Consider the following 18,088-nt stretch of genomic DNA (forward strand, 5'->3'; position numbering starts at 1 on the left):
CAGAGTATAGATGGAGTTTTTTTAGATGGTCAGCATATGGCATCTGCTTTAGGCCTGTGATTATTTTAGTGAGGTATTTCTGCGGAGTTTCCAGCTATTGCAGATGTCTTGTGAGGTACATACCAAATGAGGCATTATACTCTATGATGGGTCTAATCAGGAGTTAGTACAGTGGGACAATGACCTCCTTTTTTCCTGGATGAAAAGCCCTTAGTGATGAGATGTGCCACTTAGAAGGATTTCCTGACTGTTGTGGCGATGTGGTTATTGAAGGTGAAACCACTGTCCACCTGTGTCCCTAAGTCTCTCATCACACTTTCGATGTTTAGTGTGTACTGCCTCCTATATGTTAATTCATGGGTACATGTTTTTTTCCAAAGGGCCTAACTATACTTTTCTTGGCATTAATCTTGATTCCATGGCTCTGGCACCAAGCATCTGTTTCTGTAAGGGCCTTTTGTAGAATATCCACATAATTTGGGGATTCAATAATGGCTCCCAGTTTGTAGTCATCTGCCAACTTTGCTAGCCAGAGTCCCTTAGTGTTGGCCCGTACTTCAGAGAAGTAGATGCCAAACAAGAGTGGTCTCAGGACTGAACCCTGAGGTATATAAATGATTAATACAGGAGAAGATTTGTAGTTCATTAGAGCCGAAATGTGTTATCCATAGAAATGTTACTAGCAATAACACAAGTTTGGTTAAACTACAGGTAGTAAAATCAAAACTAGAAGCAATTTATTTCACTTTAGGCTAGGGATAGGTTGGAATAAACTGACCTTAAATATCAGGCATAAACAAAATCTTGTAAGTTTTATAAAGAGTGTGGACTTAACGCTTTTGTGATATGATTTCCCACATAGGGCTGATTGGATCAAGGACTATAGTGATTTCATCTGTGGTTCTTGGTCTTAGAAACACATTGTAACATTGTAACACTACAACCTGTTGCCATAGGCCAGAGATGTGCTGACAGACTAACATTTTAACATCAATAATAAGCATTTGGTTATATTTTGCGTGACTTTATGTAGCAAATCATAAGACATAATGGTTCCAGGACATTTGAGTTTATAATTTTATTTCAGGCAGCAGGCATCATATTTGTAGATACATAATAGACATGTTTCTGTGCATTATTTTCTGTAAGTATGTGTGTTATATCCTTCGGCTAGGTAATCACTTTTTGCCAGTTGTTCTCATGCCTGTTATGTTATAGTGACAGTTGTTTCTTTCAGTTTTTGTACTGCAAATAACAAACTCATTACTATAGCTTTCAACCTTTGAGGCCAAGCTATGGTCATAGCTAGTCCTGAAAGACTTGAAAAGTAGAGCTGGTATTTTATTTCACGTTAACTTGATTTATGACTAGAGGAATTTCTGAATTGATAGTTATCTAGTTGCTCACTGTTTTCTTAAGTAGATATTTCATTGCATCATAGTTTCCACTGGTGAAGTATTTAGAGGAATAATTACGTTTGATTTGATTTTTCTTTTTATTTAATGGTGATCCTGCTCAGTACGAGAGGAACCGCAGGTTCAGACATTTGGTGTATGTGCTTGGCTGAGGAGCCAATGGTGCGAAGCTACCATCTGTGGGATTATGACTGAACGCCTCTTAAGTCAGAATCCCGCCTAAACGTATCGATACCGCAGCACGGCGGATCTCCGGTTGGCCAGGGATAGCCAGAGGCAGGCGGGGGCGCCTGACGCCAGGAGCCAGAAGGGGGGGGGGCCTCTCAGTGCACCGCATGTTTATGGGGAACCGGGTGCTAAATCATTCGTAGATGACCTGATTCTGGGTCAGGGTTTCGTACGTAGCAGAGCAGCAAAAAGCTGCGATCTATTGAAAGTCAACCCTCGAGCCAAGCTTTTGTCATGATCTGTGATAAATTAAGACAATAAAGTAATTTGTGAGGCACGGAAAGATCTTGTGTTTATTTGTATAATGCACCGTTAATTGGACTCACCCCTAATCGGACTTAGTAGAATGTAAACTATGTGTCCCAAGCTATTTTGGTTATCAAAGTCAAAAAATAATTGGATATATTTTGATGATTCTGAGTAGTTTATCCAGTGTGTTTCAGTAGTTGCAACTGTACTTTGATGGACTTTTACATGATAGGGTTTAGTGAAGAAATGCTCGTGTTTTGTATGGAACATGTATAAGATTGTGCCATCCTTAACTGGACTTTCATTTGTTCTAAACTATTTTGATGTTTTTCCAGTGAATGAATAGTATGTTACCAAACATATCTAGAAATCAAACTTTTACAAACTCTGTCTAGAGTAAAACAGTTTTGGAATCTGGTCTCCACTGTAAAGACATAAAATGGGGAGAAGCAAAGCAAACATTATTTGATACTTACTATTTTCAGGGACACCTGTTGTATCTAGGAGAAAAAAATAATAATTTTTAATGACAGACCAGACATCTATATTTTTAAAAAAAATCTAGTTTCCATAATTTATAGACAATTCTAGAATGCATGATTATGCATAATAATGAAAGATTCATTGACATATATTTGTATAATGTAACAGCCATATCACACAGTAGATGTCATATTTCTTTAAATGCAGATGTATGTGAAAACCTTTGCAGTCCCTAGAGTTGACTTCTTGAAGTTTCCACTTTGATTTCCAGTGAATGCATTCTTGACAAAATCATGTAGTACCTTCACAGTACTAGCAGACTATAAGTTTAGAGCCATAAAATATGTAAATCACAAACTGTTCAGCAAAAACAAATCTTTACAATGGTATCATTCATTTTTTTTTTAATGTTTTGTAAATAACTTATAATAGCCTGGTATTATCTCAAGATTCCATTAATACTGTCAGCAACAATAGAGCTTTTCAAACAATTGAGAAGGCATAAGATGATGTGAAGGGTGTAAACATTCATGCATAACTGATCATAGGAGGTTACTAGGCTAATGGCCCTGTGCCCCTTACAAGCCTAGCCAAGAGTTTATCCCCCCACAAAAAAAAAAACCTCAGTGAGCACCTGTCACCCCTGTCAAGAGGGATACAAGTGGAACCCCTGGGACAAATTTGTGGTTTAACATCCACTCATCAAGATTGTGCTTGAAGAGGGTCAGTTTGACATGTATGGAAGTCTATTCCAGAGACGCGGTAGCCTCTGGATGACAAAGCTGTCTCTCTTGCAGGTTTTGTTGATGTTGCACGTTAGATTTAGGCCTTTTGAGCTGTAAATGTGTGAAGAGGTAGACTTACAGATATGGAGCATGTCTTGTAGGGCAGGGTCCGAGATTGCCTTGTAGGCGAGATGCAGCTCCCCTCTGAGCAATCTGTATGATACTGAGTAAAGTGACAGTGATTCGAGCCTGTCCCCATAGGACAGGTGTTGGAGGCCATGGATTCTCTTTGTGAGGTATTTCTGTGACCTTTCCAGTAGATGCAGATGTTTGGAGAGGTACATACCAAATGGGCTATTATACTCAATTATTAGTCTAATGAGGGAGGAGTATAGAGAGGTAATAACCTCCTTTTTTCTGGATGCCATCCATTTACTTATGAGATGAACAAAGAAAAGGGCTTTTCTGACCACTGCCGCTACATGATGGTTAAATATGAGATTGTTGAGTACGCAGGTTTCTCACCACAGGTTGTCTGCTTATGGTAACCAGTAGGGGCTGTGTTTTTACTGAATGTTATGGTGATACATTTTTTGCATTTAAGTTGAGGCCATGACTTTGTCACCAGTCATTTGTTGCTGTGACACCCTCTTTCAGTATGTTAACATCATTTGGGGAGTCGATGACACCACCCCAACTTACAGCCATTGGCAAACTTGGTCATCCACAGGCCTTTTGTCTTTGCCTGGACCTCTGAGTAGTAGATGCCAAACAGTAGGGGTCCCAGGACAGATACTTGGGGAACACCACTAGTGTCAGGTGTACTATCAGAGGTGGAGGCACCTATTTTGACCTTGTGGGTCCTGTCAGTGAGCCATTTTTGTATACTGATCATGTCTAAATAACTAAATGTGTCTGTAATTTTTCTTCGTGGAGCTTTTCTTCCCGGGCTTCTGCTGAAAAAGGGCCTTTTTGGCTCAGTCAGACACCCCCAGTTAACAAATGTAAAATAAATAAATAAATAAATTTGGCCACCCCACATGATGAGATAGCGTTTATGCCATGTTGTGTTAGTGTTTCTATAATGCCCAAGTGGGGGATTGCATCAAAGACCTTGGCCATGTCAAGGTAAGCTGTATGTACTGACTTTCCCTCTTCCAGGGCTTTGGTGATAGTCTCAAAAAAGTCAACCAGGTCTAACAGGCAAGATCTGCCCTTAATAAATCCGAACTGGATGTGGGGGGGGGGGGGTCAAGTGCTTGGAGATTGCCTATGTCCTTGTTTACAAGATCCATAATAATACATCTCATGGCTTTACAGATTAGACTTGTCAAACTAATATGGTGATAGTTTCCAGGGTCAGTAGTGGCACCACCTTTGTGCAAAGGTATGACAATGGCAGTTCTCCACTCTGCTGGAATGAAGCCTGTACATAGGCTGTGATTGAATAGAGTGCTCAGTGGCAGATACAGGCTAACAGTAAAGTGTAAAACACAGGTTTAATCAGATACCTGATCTGATGAAGTTTTAAAGGGTTTAAAACAAAAGCGCTTCTACTCTTATTGGATTGTATTGTATTTCATGGATTAAACCTGTGTTTTACACTTTACTGGATTGTATCACACTTCTTGAGCAACACTTGAAGTTTTTATGGCTTGGTTTTGGACGGTTTGATTTCCAGCAGCAAGTATTTCTTTGTTCCATCTGTGAGCCAATTTGTAACCCACCTAGTGATATAGGGGTTGATGCCTAGTTTGGTGACTTTTTCAATAATTCCTGATTGTGGAATGGTATCAAAGGCCTTGGCCAGATCAAGGTACCTTGTATGCACTGCCTTACCTTCATCCACAGCCCTGGTGACTGACTCAAAGAAGTCAACCAGGTTGAGCAGGCATGATCTCCCTTTCACAAATCCAAACTGCATGGGGTCCAGAGTTTGGAGATTTCCTATATCTTTGCTAATTAGGTCCATGATGATGTGCTCCATAGCTTTACATATCAGACTCATCAGAGTAATGGGGAGATAATTCTCAAGGTCTGTAGTCACTCCGCCTTTATGGAGAGGGATGACTGTAGCAGTGCACAGTTGGGACAAAGCCTGAGGTGAGGCTGTTACTGAACAGGGCACACAGATGTGGTGCCAGTTCACTTTGTAATTCATATAAAACACAAACAATGAATAAAATCAGAAAACTAAAAACTGCGAACCGAAAACATAAAACAAAAGTTGTGACCAACACCACGTCCCAGGAAAGCACGGACACTGTAGCTTAGCTTTCATTCACTTTAATAAACGTGAACTTCCTCAGAAAACATCCATCTACCCTCACTAACACACTTTTATCCTTTGTGCTAAAATTGTTGAAAATATCTTAATATCCATATTTATCAGAGCTATGTGTCTATAGTTGTTCAGATTTGTGGGATCTGTATTTGGTATTGGGATAAGTACGGTTTTGTAGTTGTTCAGATAAAGGTCTGATATCCCAACTTTTATCATAGAGTTGTATAATTTTAAAAGTACTGCTTTTATTTGTTGCTTAAAATGTTTATAAAATTCTGCTACATACCAATCAGGACCAGGAGCTTTCCCAGCTTTTAATTTATCAATAGCCTTATTTACTTCCTCTTCTGTTAATGGACTTTTGAGATTATTAGATTGAAAGTCATTAATCTGAGGGAATTCTAAGTTATCCACGAATGTTTGGAATAGTTTGTCATTAATAAGATCTTGTGGACCATAAATGGTTTGAAATATTTCTTCAAAAACCCCTATTATTTCAATATCAGAGCAATAAATTTTGTCTTTTTATTTTATTTGTTGTATTTTACATGTGGGGTTCCTTATTTTGTTAAGTCTTGCTAACATTTTAGAAGACGTTTTAGCCTATTCCGCATATTTGTGCAGCATTCTAAGTTCGGTAAATGTATACTGCTGTGTTATAATCTCATTTAAGTGTTTCTGTAGACTTGCTATTTGTTTCTTAATAGTAGGAGTATAGCTTCTTTGTAGTTCCCGTTCATAGGTTAACAGGTAGGTACTAGGCTATTGGCCCAAGGGCCTACGTAAGCCTAGTCAACAAGGTTCCCTGGCTTACGTCACCCAAGAAAGTTATTTTCCTGTGCCACTGTCGAGCAAAGACACAAAAGTGATCCCTGGGGTGTATTTCCTATTTCCCAAACACTCATCAAGATTTTTCTTGAAGAGTGCTAATGAAGAACTTTGCTTGACATAGATGGGTAGCCTGTTCCAGAGTATGGGAAGCCTCTGGGACAGGAATCTATCCCTCCTGCATGTCCTGTTTATTGTAGTGACAAGAATTAGGTTCCTAGAGTGTGTAGCTCAGAGGGATTGGGATTTCTTTAGGTGTAGCATGTCCAACAGCTCTGGGTTTGACATAGCTTTATATGTTAGGCAGAGATCACCTCGGAGTAGGCGATATGCCATGGAGTAAAGCTGGAGTTTTCTGAGGTGGTCAGTGTAGGGCATTTGTTTGAGGCCAGTAATCCTCTTTGTGAGGTACTTCTGTGGCCTTTCCAGCTGCTGCAGATGTCTTGTGAGGTACATTCCAAAAGGGGCATTGTACTCTATAATGGGTCTAATGAGTGTCGAATAGAGGGGAACAATGACCTCTTTTTTATTGGATGAGAACCCTTTTATGATGAGGTGTGCCATGTAGAAGGACTTCGTGACTACTGTGGCGATGTGACTATCAAAGGAGAGACTACTGTCCACCTGGGTCCCGAGGTCTCTTATCACACATTCGTTGTTAAGCAGATTGCTGCCTATGTGGTAGTTCATGGGTACAGAGTGTTTACAAAAGGGGATGACACTGCATTTGTTGGCATTGAGCTTGGGGCCATGGCTCTGACACCAGGCATCTGTCTCAGCAAGGCCCTTCTGTAGGATGTCCACATCATTTGGGGACTTGACTATGGCTCCTAGTTTGCAGTCATCAGAGAACTTTGTTAGCCAGAGGCATTCTGTGTTAGCCTGTACTTCAGCGAAGTAGATACCAAATAAGAGAGGTCCCAGGACTGAACCCTGTGGTACTCCACTTGTCACTGCTTTGAGGTCAGATTTGGAGTCTGCAACTTTTATGGTGTGGGTTCTTTCAGTGAGCCAGTTGGCAACCCATCTTGTGGTGTAGGGAATTATACCTAGTTTAGTGAGTTTAGCTATAATTCCAGAATGGGGAATGGTGTCAAAAGCCTTGGCGAGGTCAAGATAGGCTGTGTGAACCACCTTACCATCATCTACGGCTTTGGTGACTGCCTCAAAGAAGTCAATCAGGTTCATGAGGCATGATCTGCCTTTCACAAACCTGAACTGGTTGGGATCCAGAGTTTGGAGGTTACCAATGTCTTTGTTTATGAGTTCCACGATGATACGTTTCATGGCCTTGCAGACCAAGCTCGTCAGGGTAATAGGTCAATAGTTCCTGGGATCAGTGGTGGCTCCCCCTTTGTGGAATGGGATAACTGTTTTTGTATGCCATTCAGTGAGCACAAAGACTGATGTGAGGCTATTATTGAACATGGTGCTTAAGTATAAAATGCAGCCTGGGATGTTGTCCGGTCCCATGGATGCTGTGTTGTTGGCTTTAGAGAGTGCAGCTTTTACCTGTGTAGTTGTGATTACAGGGACTCTGCATTCTTCCTGTATAGCTACAGGCCCTTTAGGGTGTGGAGGGGTAAAGTTAGCACTGAATTTATCTGCCAGGATGTTGGCAATATCAGTTGGCTCTGTAATTTTCGTGCCTTTGTGCTATAACTCAGAGCAGATCTGGGTGTTGCCATTGAGATTCTTGACATAGGTATAGAATGCTTTTTGGTTGTACTTAGAATTAGTGGCGATTTTGTTTTCATAGCTAGCTTTGGAGGATCTTATGAGGGATCTCAGCTTCTTACTGAGGCTGACCAGGGAGCTCCTCCACTCATGGGATTTTACTCTCTTTTGCAACAGTTTCTTCCTTCTGTTGTACAGTTTATTTACAGCAGGAGACCACCAGATTGGCTTCCTTTTTTTGGAGGATAATGTCTTGGTTCTGTTTGGGATAGCACGATCCATGCACTTGTTTAAGTGCTTATTGAGTGCATTTGTGTAGGATTCAGCAGTTGTAACTGTATTGTCCATCTGCATGGGTGTCATGACGTTCACCACTTCTGTCTTAAGAAGCATGAAGTTGGCTTCGGAGAAATGTTTTACCATGGTTTCCTTAATGGGGGTGGGGGCGGGATATGGATATCAAGGGTGATTAGCTTATGGTCGGAACAGACCATCGAGGAGTTGACTTCAGGTGTGGAACATTGGTCACTCATGCTGGTAATGACTAGGTCTAGGATATCATTGCCCCTAGTGGGGGTGTGTATAAGTTGATCCAGGGCATTGGAGTTTATGAATGCCAGAAAGCATTGAGCTAAGGAGTTGGTACATGAGTAGTTTTCCCAGTTAATAGTGGTGTAGTTTAAGTCACCCGTTATTAGGATGTTTAGCTGAACTCTAATATTTTCTAGTACATCAAGAAAAGAGGAGTGGGAATCCTGGGGCATGGTGGGGGATCTGTAGCAAGCTACAATTTGGATTGCAGTTTTGCCCAGAGTTAGTTGCACTTGGATAACCACAAATGCATTATGCTGAGCAACTAGCCTGGAGGTGTGGATATCCTTAATGAATATGGACAGACCTCCGCCTTTGGTGCTCCGGTCCAGGTTACATGGCCGAAAAGTGTGGTATGAGTTATAGCCTGGTAGTGCAGGGGTGCTCTCTGGAGCCTTGAACCAAGTCTCAGTCACTGCACAGATATCGATGTTCTCCATTTTAAGGAGTGCCTCGAGTGAGTGCATTTTGAGATTTAGACTTCTAGCATTGAGTAGCATTGCCCTCAGTTTTTGCTTGCCTGTTCTTGTTACAGTGGTGAATTTGTTATTTGAACCTTGCTTAAAAAAGACACTATAGGGGCAGCAAGAGCCTTAGCCAGTATCTGGAATCCCAGAGGCGACAGGTGTAGGCCGTCTGTGGCAAAGCATCGTGGTCTGTCGACCATGTCATCCCAAGCAGACAGATACTGGATCCCCTTAGAATGACACCAGAAGATTAGCCAATTGTTGAAGTCAATCATTTTGTCCTTGTACTGTGGTATCATTCTGGGCAATGGCAGAATGCTACTCAGGGCTAGGGTCATACCTGCTTGGGCTACAAGATCGGAGAGCTCTTTGATGTCTCTTTTCATGTAGTTCAGGGAGGTATGTCTCAGGTCATTCACACCAACATGGACAATGACAGAGTCATATTTGTACTTGTGGAGTGACCTGAGTGCATGGGTTATGTGGCGGATCCTGGCACCCAACAGGCAGCTGACAATAACCTTCTCCTTGTTTATCCTGGAGAGTGGGACATCAATGTGCCTGACTATAGAGTCACCTATGACTAGTGTGTTGGGTATGTTGTTTTGCCTTATTGGCTGTGGTTGAGTGGCACACTGAGACTGTGGGCTATGTGTCATTTGGGTTGTGTTGAGGGATGGGGGTTGCTTGCGTTTCTGCTTTGGAGGTCTCTGTTGCTTAGACAGATTATTATTGAGAGCCTCCGCGAATGTTTTTGTGTTACTATGTGTGGATTTTGATGGTGTAGATTTAGTGAGACTATGTGATGAGTGTGGTGTAGTGCAAATGTTTACCTTCCCCTTATGACTGTCAAGTTCAGTCTTGGTTGGAGAGAGCTTTACCTCCAGTTTGGCTAGATAAGTGCATCTCTCACAGGTTGTAGTGTTGGGAGGTAGGAGGAAAGGGTTGTCTGTGTACAAGAGGCAATTTCTGCATTGCCTCAAGATGCCCAGATTCATCAGATAGACAGGAGAGAACAGTGAGAGCTGACCCATGGACATGCCTGAATAAAAAACTATTTTTCTCTAGATAAGTGAGGAAAGTGAGTATAAGAACTGTTTTTCTCTAAGCAAGTGAGAAAAGTAAGTACAAAAACTGTTTACCTCTAGGTAATGAATAAGATTGAGTGCTATAGTAATTAGTAGCTTATTTAGTGCTTACAAGTTCTGAACAAGTGCTGAGCATGAATAAGCAAATTTAAGTGCTAAAACTAAGAATCTGTATCTGGATAGTCTTAGCTTACTTTCTATTTTACTTAAATTTTCCCTTCTTTGCTTTTTGTAATATGATGCTTTTTGGATGAGGGTACCCCTAGCCGTAACTTTAAAGGTAGCCCATTGAATATCCAAAGGGATATCACTGTTTGCAAAGTTTTCATTTAAGTCAATAAGAGAGTTTATAATCTCTTGTTCTATTTCTTTAATTTTCATCAGGTTTGAGTTTAATGTCCAATTTGATGTAATGTGGGTAGTAAAACCAGTTTTATTTTGTGTTATTGTTAGATTTATTTTTGAATGGTCTGATAATGATCTAGGTTTTGAGTTATACTGTACTTCATAATGAGCAAAGCTTTGAGAAATTAGAAATATGTCAATTCTAGACCAGGATTTGTGGTATGGGGAAAAATATGTGTATCTGTTACCTAGACTGTCTCTGTTGTTAAGTTCAAAGGGATATGTTAGGTTGAAATCTTCAATTAGTTCTTATAAAAATGTTGTGGCTTGGGGAGATTGAGTATAATTTTTATTCGATCTATCTTTGACTGGATTAATGGTTATATTCCATTCTCCGCCAATTATAATCAAATAATCTGGGTACTTAATTAGTAAGTTATAAACTTCGATTAAGAAATCAAGCTGATAGTTACAAGGACCTTAAACATTACAAAGTAATACGGGTTTTTGTATGGTGGAAGCAAACATGTGAAATAGCACCATCTCCCTTTAGTACCATAACTATGTTTAATGATGTTCCCTTTAAAAGATTTCCTAACTTTTATAGCTGTTCCTCTTGATGAGCTACTGCCCCAGCTGCTATTATTTGCTGAATCCTGTTAGTGTTTTTTTTCTGTTATCTTGTTCCATTGATCCATAGTCATAAGAGTTTCCTGCAAAAAAGTTATACCTGACTTTGACTAGTATTTTTCTTCTTAATGCCATGTAAGCCATTTACATTCCATGAGGCTATGTTAATCATCTTATGTGAGTATTATTTTGAATAATCCTGTACCTGAATTAACTATGTTTGTTATGGGGGAGGGGGGCTATTTGTCAAAGCACTGTGAGTAATGATTACTGTGTGTTGAGAAATAATAGCATGAGATAATTTCCTTAGTGCCTGACCACATACCACTATCCTCTGAAGGAGAAACGTTAATCAAGTAAACAAGTAACATATACATCATTCTAGAATTGAAGAAACAAACCCTATATACTATTTTAACTATCTTACAGCAAATATTTTGCATTCCATAAAACATCACAACACTGCTAGGATAAACACCACTCAGCCAGCAACGTAAATAGGATAACAAATATAGATGTTATTAACCCAATTCGGCAGTAGGGGTAAGTTGTTGCTTGTAATGTCATATTTCAATACAAAAAATATAACCTTATAGATGTAACCATGTGGCTAGATATAATATTTTATCACAAAACTTTCTTTGGAGTGCTGTATAGTTCAGACATTAGAACTTGTTTTAGCAGAAAAACAGACTCTGTTACTACATAGTGTATTATATAGATATATTATGAGCATATGTTATAAGTACCCTTCTTGTGTTCCACCTATATAAGTATATAGAAAATCAACATAAGATATATCACCACAATATGCTTCATATTAAAATGCATCTAGTACACAAAATGTTACTTGACCTTCTCTAGTATTCCAACTAATACTAGTCCAATGAGAGAGAAAAAGAACCGCTGAATGAGCATAAAGTCATTTTTATTTACAATAGTATTTCAGCTATGTCCAAGTTTGTAGTACATATTTTCTTCATAAGCCATCTCTTTCTGGAGAGATCACTTTAACCTTTGCTTTCTCATTCAGTTCTTGTTTAAAACTTGCTTACTTCCTTTACATCATCTAGATTGCCAATAATTACATAAATATTCTTCGTTAATAACTGCCTTTAAAAACTAACAGTTAGTGAGTTAGGACGTTTTGCAGTACCTGTGTGATTTTTTGCACCATGAATTGTTATTTTTCATTAAGTGTAGATGCCTCTCAATTTTTAGCCTTGTAATACTGCAGTTTACTTTCTGGATGGGAATCTGGTCGAGCTATTGGAAATCTTAATGCATTCACATGGTTCTTGATTCTTTTTGGGACTTCTTGGCTGCCCTAGACTGGAACTGGCTCTGACATCATTGAATGAAATAATTAATACGTGTGATGTGAGGTCAAAGGTCATGGGACATCAGCTGTGTCTCAGCTTCCTGGAAAAAATAGCTTTAGAATGTTGCAATGGAAAAGAAAGCCCATGGAGACTTTTTCTTGCAATATAAAGGTAAAAAATCTTAAGAAATGTCAAAATAATGCATAAAAATACTAGAGACACCTGTATTTCATCGGATTTAAGGTTGTTTACAATTTAAATGCTGATAAGAACAGTATAAATGTTACTTACATTTCATTAGTTATTTTGGAGGGATTTCACTGAATGCTTTTAAGAAGGCTGAGTTTACTTCTTTACTTTTTACTTGGTGTGTAGACCTTTTGCATTGCAATTGTAAAGAAGCAGGAGACTTCGTTTGGAACTTTATTATGTTTTTTATTAAGTTTGCAAAGAAGGGTGATGGGATTTGTCTCTGTTGCTTGATAGTGAAGGGTAAGTCCAGTGCAACTGGTATTTTATTGCCTTTCCAAATGATTTGTTTTTTAGTTTTGCCAGTTTGTAGAACCATGTTAGCATGAGCTGCATTGAGTAATCTCACGTATACTTGCCTTGGGGCATCAAGAGTTTGAGATTAATGCTCTTGGAAATCTCACTAGTACAAAGTTTTGTACTGCAGCATTTTTGTCCAAGAGTATTTCAAAGATTTATTTTATTGCAGTATGTAAAGAAGCTTGTTCGTATGATTCAGGGATGCCCCTGATAAGCACATTATTTCTTCTTGATCCTGCTTCTAAATCTGTTATTTTTGTTGTAGTTCAGACACTGTTTTTTCAGTGGCATTAGTACTTCTGATTTCTTCTAGCTTAGTTTTATTTTCTACAGTTTTCTCTTCATTTTTCTGTAGTCTAGATAATATTTGATCTAAAGTATTTCCAAAAGCATTTAGTTTTGTAGAAAAGGAGTGTATTTCTTCCTGCAAGGGTGTTAGAGCTGCTTTGAGTTCTTCCATAAAAAGGAGTTGTTCTGTCTTCATTTTGGCAGTCTGCTTCTGTAGGTCTGTTTACTGTTTAGCAGTTTGTTGTCTCTTTGTACAGACTTCTTTCTCCAGTGAAATTAATTGTGAAAGTCTTATAGGTTCATAGGTTCATACTAGGCTATCTGCCCTAGGGCATTTATAAGCCTATCCAGAGTGTGTGTGGCTTTCACCACCCCTTAGGATGAGAATACTATACCCATTAGTTTGCTGTGCCTCTGTCCAGCAGTGACACAGAGATGATTCCCGGGGTAAACCTACGATCTCCCATCCACTCGTCAAGATTTCTCTTGAACAGAGTCAGTGAGGGGCTCTGCCTCACATGGACTGGGATTCTGTTCCATAGTGTAGGGAGTCTCTGGGTGATGAATCTGTCCCTCCAGCACGTCCTATTTATATCCGTGTTGAGGTTTAAGTCTCTTGCTCTCGCGGCTCTGGTGGATTTGGATGTTTTGAGGTGGAGCATGTCCATTAATTCCGGGTTGGACATGGCCTTGTATGTCAGGCACAGATCACCTCTGAGCAGACGGTATGCGACTGAATAGAGCTGGAGTTTCTTCAGTCGGGCAGCGTATGACATATGTTTGAGCCCCTTTATCCTTTTGGTGAGGAACTTTTGGGGTCTTTCCAACTGCTGCAGGTGTCAGGTAAGGTACATTCCGAATGGGGCATTGTACTCAATCATTGGTCTGATAAGTGAAGAGTATAGGGGTACAATGACCTCTCCTGATCTGGATGTGAATCCCTTCATGATCAGGTGGGCAATGTAGAAGGTCTTCCTAACCACTTTGGCAATGTGAGTGTCAAAAGAGAGGTTACTGTCAACTTGGGTCCCCAGGTCCCTGATAACTTCTTCCGTGTTTAATGGATTACCACCTATGTGGTAATTAGGGGTTACCTTGTTTTCCCCAAAGTGTATGACTATACATTTTTTGGCATTTAGCTTAAGGCCATGGCTCTGGCACCAGTTATCCATTTCTATGAGACCTCTCTGGAGGATGTCTGTGTCTGATGGAGTGTCAATTATGGTGCCCAGTTTGCAGTCATCTGCAAATTTTGTCAGCCACAATCCCCCTATGTTTGCCTGCACTTCAGAAAAATAAATGCTGAACAAGAGGGGGCCCAGGACTGAGCCCTGTGGGACACCACTCGTGACCGGCTTAGAGTCTGACATGGCACCAGCAATTCTAACCCTGTGGGTTCTGTCCTTGAGCCAGTTTGCAACCCATCTTGTGACATATGGGTTTACATCTAAGCTGGTGAGCTTTTCTATGATGCCCGAGTGGGGTATTGTGTCGAATGCTTTTGCTAGGTCAAGATAGGCTGTGTGAACTGCCTTACCCTCATCAATGGCCTTAGTGACTGTTTCGAAAAAGTCGACTAAGTTCAAGAGGCAGGATCTGCCCTTGACAAAGCCAAATTGGGTAGGATCCAGTGTCTGTAGGTCCCCAATGTCTTTATTTATGAGTTCCATTATGATCCTCTCCATAGCTTTGCAGACAAGGCTTGTCAAGCTTATGGGGCGGTAATTTCCAGGGTCCGTAGAAGCACCGCCTTTGTGGAGTGGGACCACAGTTGCCGTACGCCATTCTTTGGGTACGTATCCTGTAGTAAGGCTAAGATTAAACAGCAGCCTTATGTGTGGGTTTAGTTCCTCATTGAGTTCGTGTAGCACACAGCCGGGGACACCGTCCGGTCCCATTGATGCTGTGTTTTTTGCTTTAGAGAGAGCAGCTCTCACCTGGGCATCTGAGATGTTTGGGAGGCTACACTCTGCTGGGATAGATATTTCTCCTTTTGGGGGGGAGAAATTTGCACTGAACCTGTCTGCCAGTATGTTGGCAATGTCTGTGGGTTCAGTGATTTTTGGGTTTAGTTTATTGTTTTTATTGTTTGAGCTTCCATTGAGTCCATGTTTCTGTATTTATCAAAGTTTATTTATTTTCTATGTAGCTTCCTCTACTTTGTTGGTGAGGCCTGTACTGCTTACAGAAATTCCCCTGTCAGCACATGTGGTTTTGCAGGTAAGTATATAAATTCTGTATATTTTACAAAATCTTCTGAAAAGATGCTTTAGTATCCAGCATAGTACAGTATTTCTTGATTTTTTGATGAGTTAGTAGAGGTACTGGAGCCCAGATTGGGTTAGATTATAACTTTTTGTCAGGAGCTGATTGAGAGTGTGCTTCTGAGCTGGAGGCCATCTTGGAATCATAACTATTAAAGGCTTTGTGATTTTTAGTGTCTGCCACAATTCTGCATCCATAGCAAGCTTTAGAGGATTTGGTGAGGAATCTCAGCCTTTTGTTGAGGCTAATAAGGGAGTTTTTCAAGCCTTCGGACTTCATCTTTTTCTGCAACAGTTTCTTCCTTTTGTTGTACAGTTTATTAAGAGCAGGGGATCACCAAATTGGCTTCCTTTTTTTGGAGGAGAGTGTCTTGGTTCTGCTGGGTATGGCTAGTTCCATACATTTATGTAAATGCTTATACTGTGAATTGGTGTATGACTCGGCAGTCATGCAGCTATTTTCCATTGGCATGGGTGCTGTGAAGTTAACCACCTCTGTTTTTAGGAGTCCAAAGTCAGCTTTGGAGAAGTTTTTCAAGGTGGTTACCTTTGCGAGGGGTGTGGGTGACATATATGGATTTCATGGTGATTATTTTATGGCCGGGTCTGACACAGGAAGGATTCACTATTGGTGTAGAGCAATGTTCACCCATGTTAGTAATAACCAGGTCAAGGATGTTGCTTCCTGTAGTGGGGATCAGAATGAGCTGGTCCAGGGCATTGGAATTGATGAATTCCAATAAGTGTTGGGCCAGTGTATTGGTGCTTGAATAATTTTCGCAGTTGATGGAGGGGTAGTTGAAGTCTCCGAGTATGAGAGTGTTGGGTTGGACCTTGATAGATTCCAGGGTGCTTAGGAACATAGTGTGAGAGTCTAGGGGCATGGATGGGGACCTGTGGATTGCAGTCTTGCCCAATGTTAGTTGTACCTTTTAGAATCTCAAATATATTATGTTGGGCTACTAGTCTGGAGGTGTGCATATCCTTTGTGAATATGGAGACACCACCACCACCTTTGGACCTTCGGTCCATGTTTTGGGGCTGAAAGGTGTGGAATGAGTTATAGCCTGGTAGTGCAGGGATGCTTTCTGCCGCTTTAAACCAGGTTTCCGTTACAGCACAAATGTTGATGTTCTCCATTTTGAGGACTGCTTTGAGTGAGTGCATCTTGAGATTTAGACTTCTAGCATTGAGCAGCATGACCACCAGATTGCATTTAGTTGTAGCTGTTACAGTGGTAATTTGGTCTTTGGAACACCACTTAAAAATGGCACTATAGGGGTGGCAAGAGCCTTAGCTAGTACCCGGAATCCCAGTGGTGACAGATGCAGGCCCTCTCTGGCAAAGCATCAAGGTCTGTCAGTCATGTCATTCCCAAGCAGACAGATACTGGGTCCCCTTAGAATGACACCGGAAGCTTAGCCAATTGTTGAAGACAATCATTTTTTGTTTGTACTGCAGTATCATTTTGGGCGATGGTAGGATTCTTCTCAGGGCTAGTGTCATACCTGCCTGGGCTACATAATCCGAGAGCTCCAGCATATCTCTTTTCATGTAATCCAGGGAGGAGCATCTCAGGTCATTCACACCCACATAGACAATGACAGGGTCATACTTCTACTTGTTGTGGAGTGACCTGAGTGCGTGTGTTATGTGTCAGATTCTGGCACCTGATAGACAGCTGACTGTTACCTTCTCCTTATTCAGCCTAGTGAGTGGGACATCTGTATGCCTCACTATTGAGTCACCTATGATTAGTGTATTGGGCAAGGTGTTTCACCTTAGGGGCTTAGGTTGAGGGGCACAGTGTGTAGATGAGCTATGTGTCCTGTGGTTTGTGTTGTGCTATGCTAGTCAAGTGCATTTCTGTCTTTGAGGTCTCTGCTGTTTGGGTAAATTTTTATTCAGTGCCTCCACAAAGGTGGGTATGTGGTTTGTGTTTTTATGTGAGAGCTGTGATAGTGAGTGTTCTGGAGGGCTATTTGTTGCATGTGGTGTGGTGCAGGTTTTGACCTTCTCCTCTTGACCAGCTATTCCTGTCTTGGCTGGAGAGTGCATAGCTTCCAATTTGGTGATATAAGTGCATCTCTCACAAGTCCAAGTGTTGGGAGGTAAGAAGAGAGGGTTGTCTGTGTACATGAGGCAGTTGCTACACTGCCTCAGAATGCCCAAGTGCACCAGGTTAATAGGAGAAAGCACAGGGAACTGCCCTTTAATCATACTGTGTATGGAACACATATAAGATCTTGCCATCCATAACTGGACTTTCATTTGTTCTAAACTATTTTGATCTTTCCCAGTGAATGAATAGTACTTTACTGAAAATATATAGTCAAACCTTTACAAAAGTGTGACTTTAGTCATCTTGTTGTCCATCAGGAGATCCCATCTGAACTACCCAAATTATACAGTTTGTTTAATTTAAAAGAACTGTTCACTTCCTCCCACTAAACTGTACACTAACAACAAACAAAAATGCAAAGCTATAGTCAGCAGCATAACAAATGCATCTAATCCTCATCAGAAATCTGTATAACAGGCTTTAATGTAAGGATTCCAGTACATCATAGTCTAATAAATCAGTTAGACAATGATACAAGAGAACATGCCAGTGTTCCCATTTGTTTGCTGGCCCTGCATCGTATAAATTATAAC

At 40.6% G+C, this 18,088-nt stretch overlaps 1 long non-coding RNA gene across 1 annotated transcript; it reads left to right on the top strand.

Annotated features, from left to right (window-relative positions):
• Positions 1–1,502: 1,502 nt before the first annotated feature.
• LOC122813555 lies at positions 1,503–15,805 on the top strand. Its single transcript, XR_006366709.1, has 3 exons — positions 1,503–1,640; positions 15,390–15,393; positions 15,796–15,805. It is a non-coding gene; the product is annotated as an uncharacterized LOC122813555 (long non-coding RNA).
• The last annotated feature ends 2,283 nt before the right edge of the window (positions 15,806–18,088 follow it).

The sequence above is a fragment of the Protopterus annectens genome, chromosome 1.part1 (assembly GCF_019279795.1).
Source record: "Protopterus annectens isolate FY-2018-M chromosome 1.part1, PAN1.0, whole genome shotgun sequence".
NCBI classification, from domain to species: Eukaryota; Metazoa; Chordata; order Ceratodontiformes; family Protopteridae; genus Protopterus; species Protopterus annectens.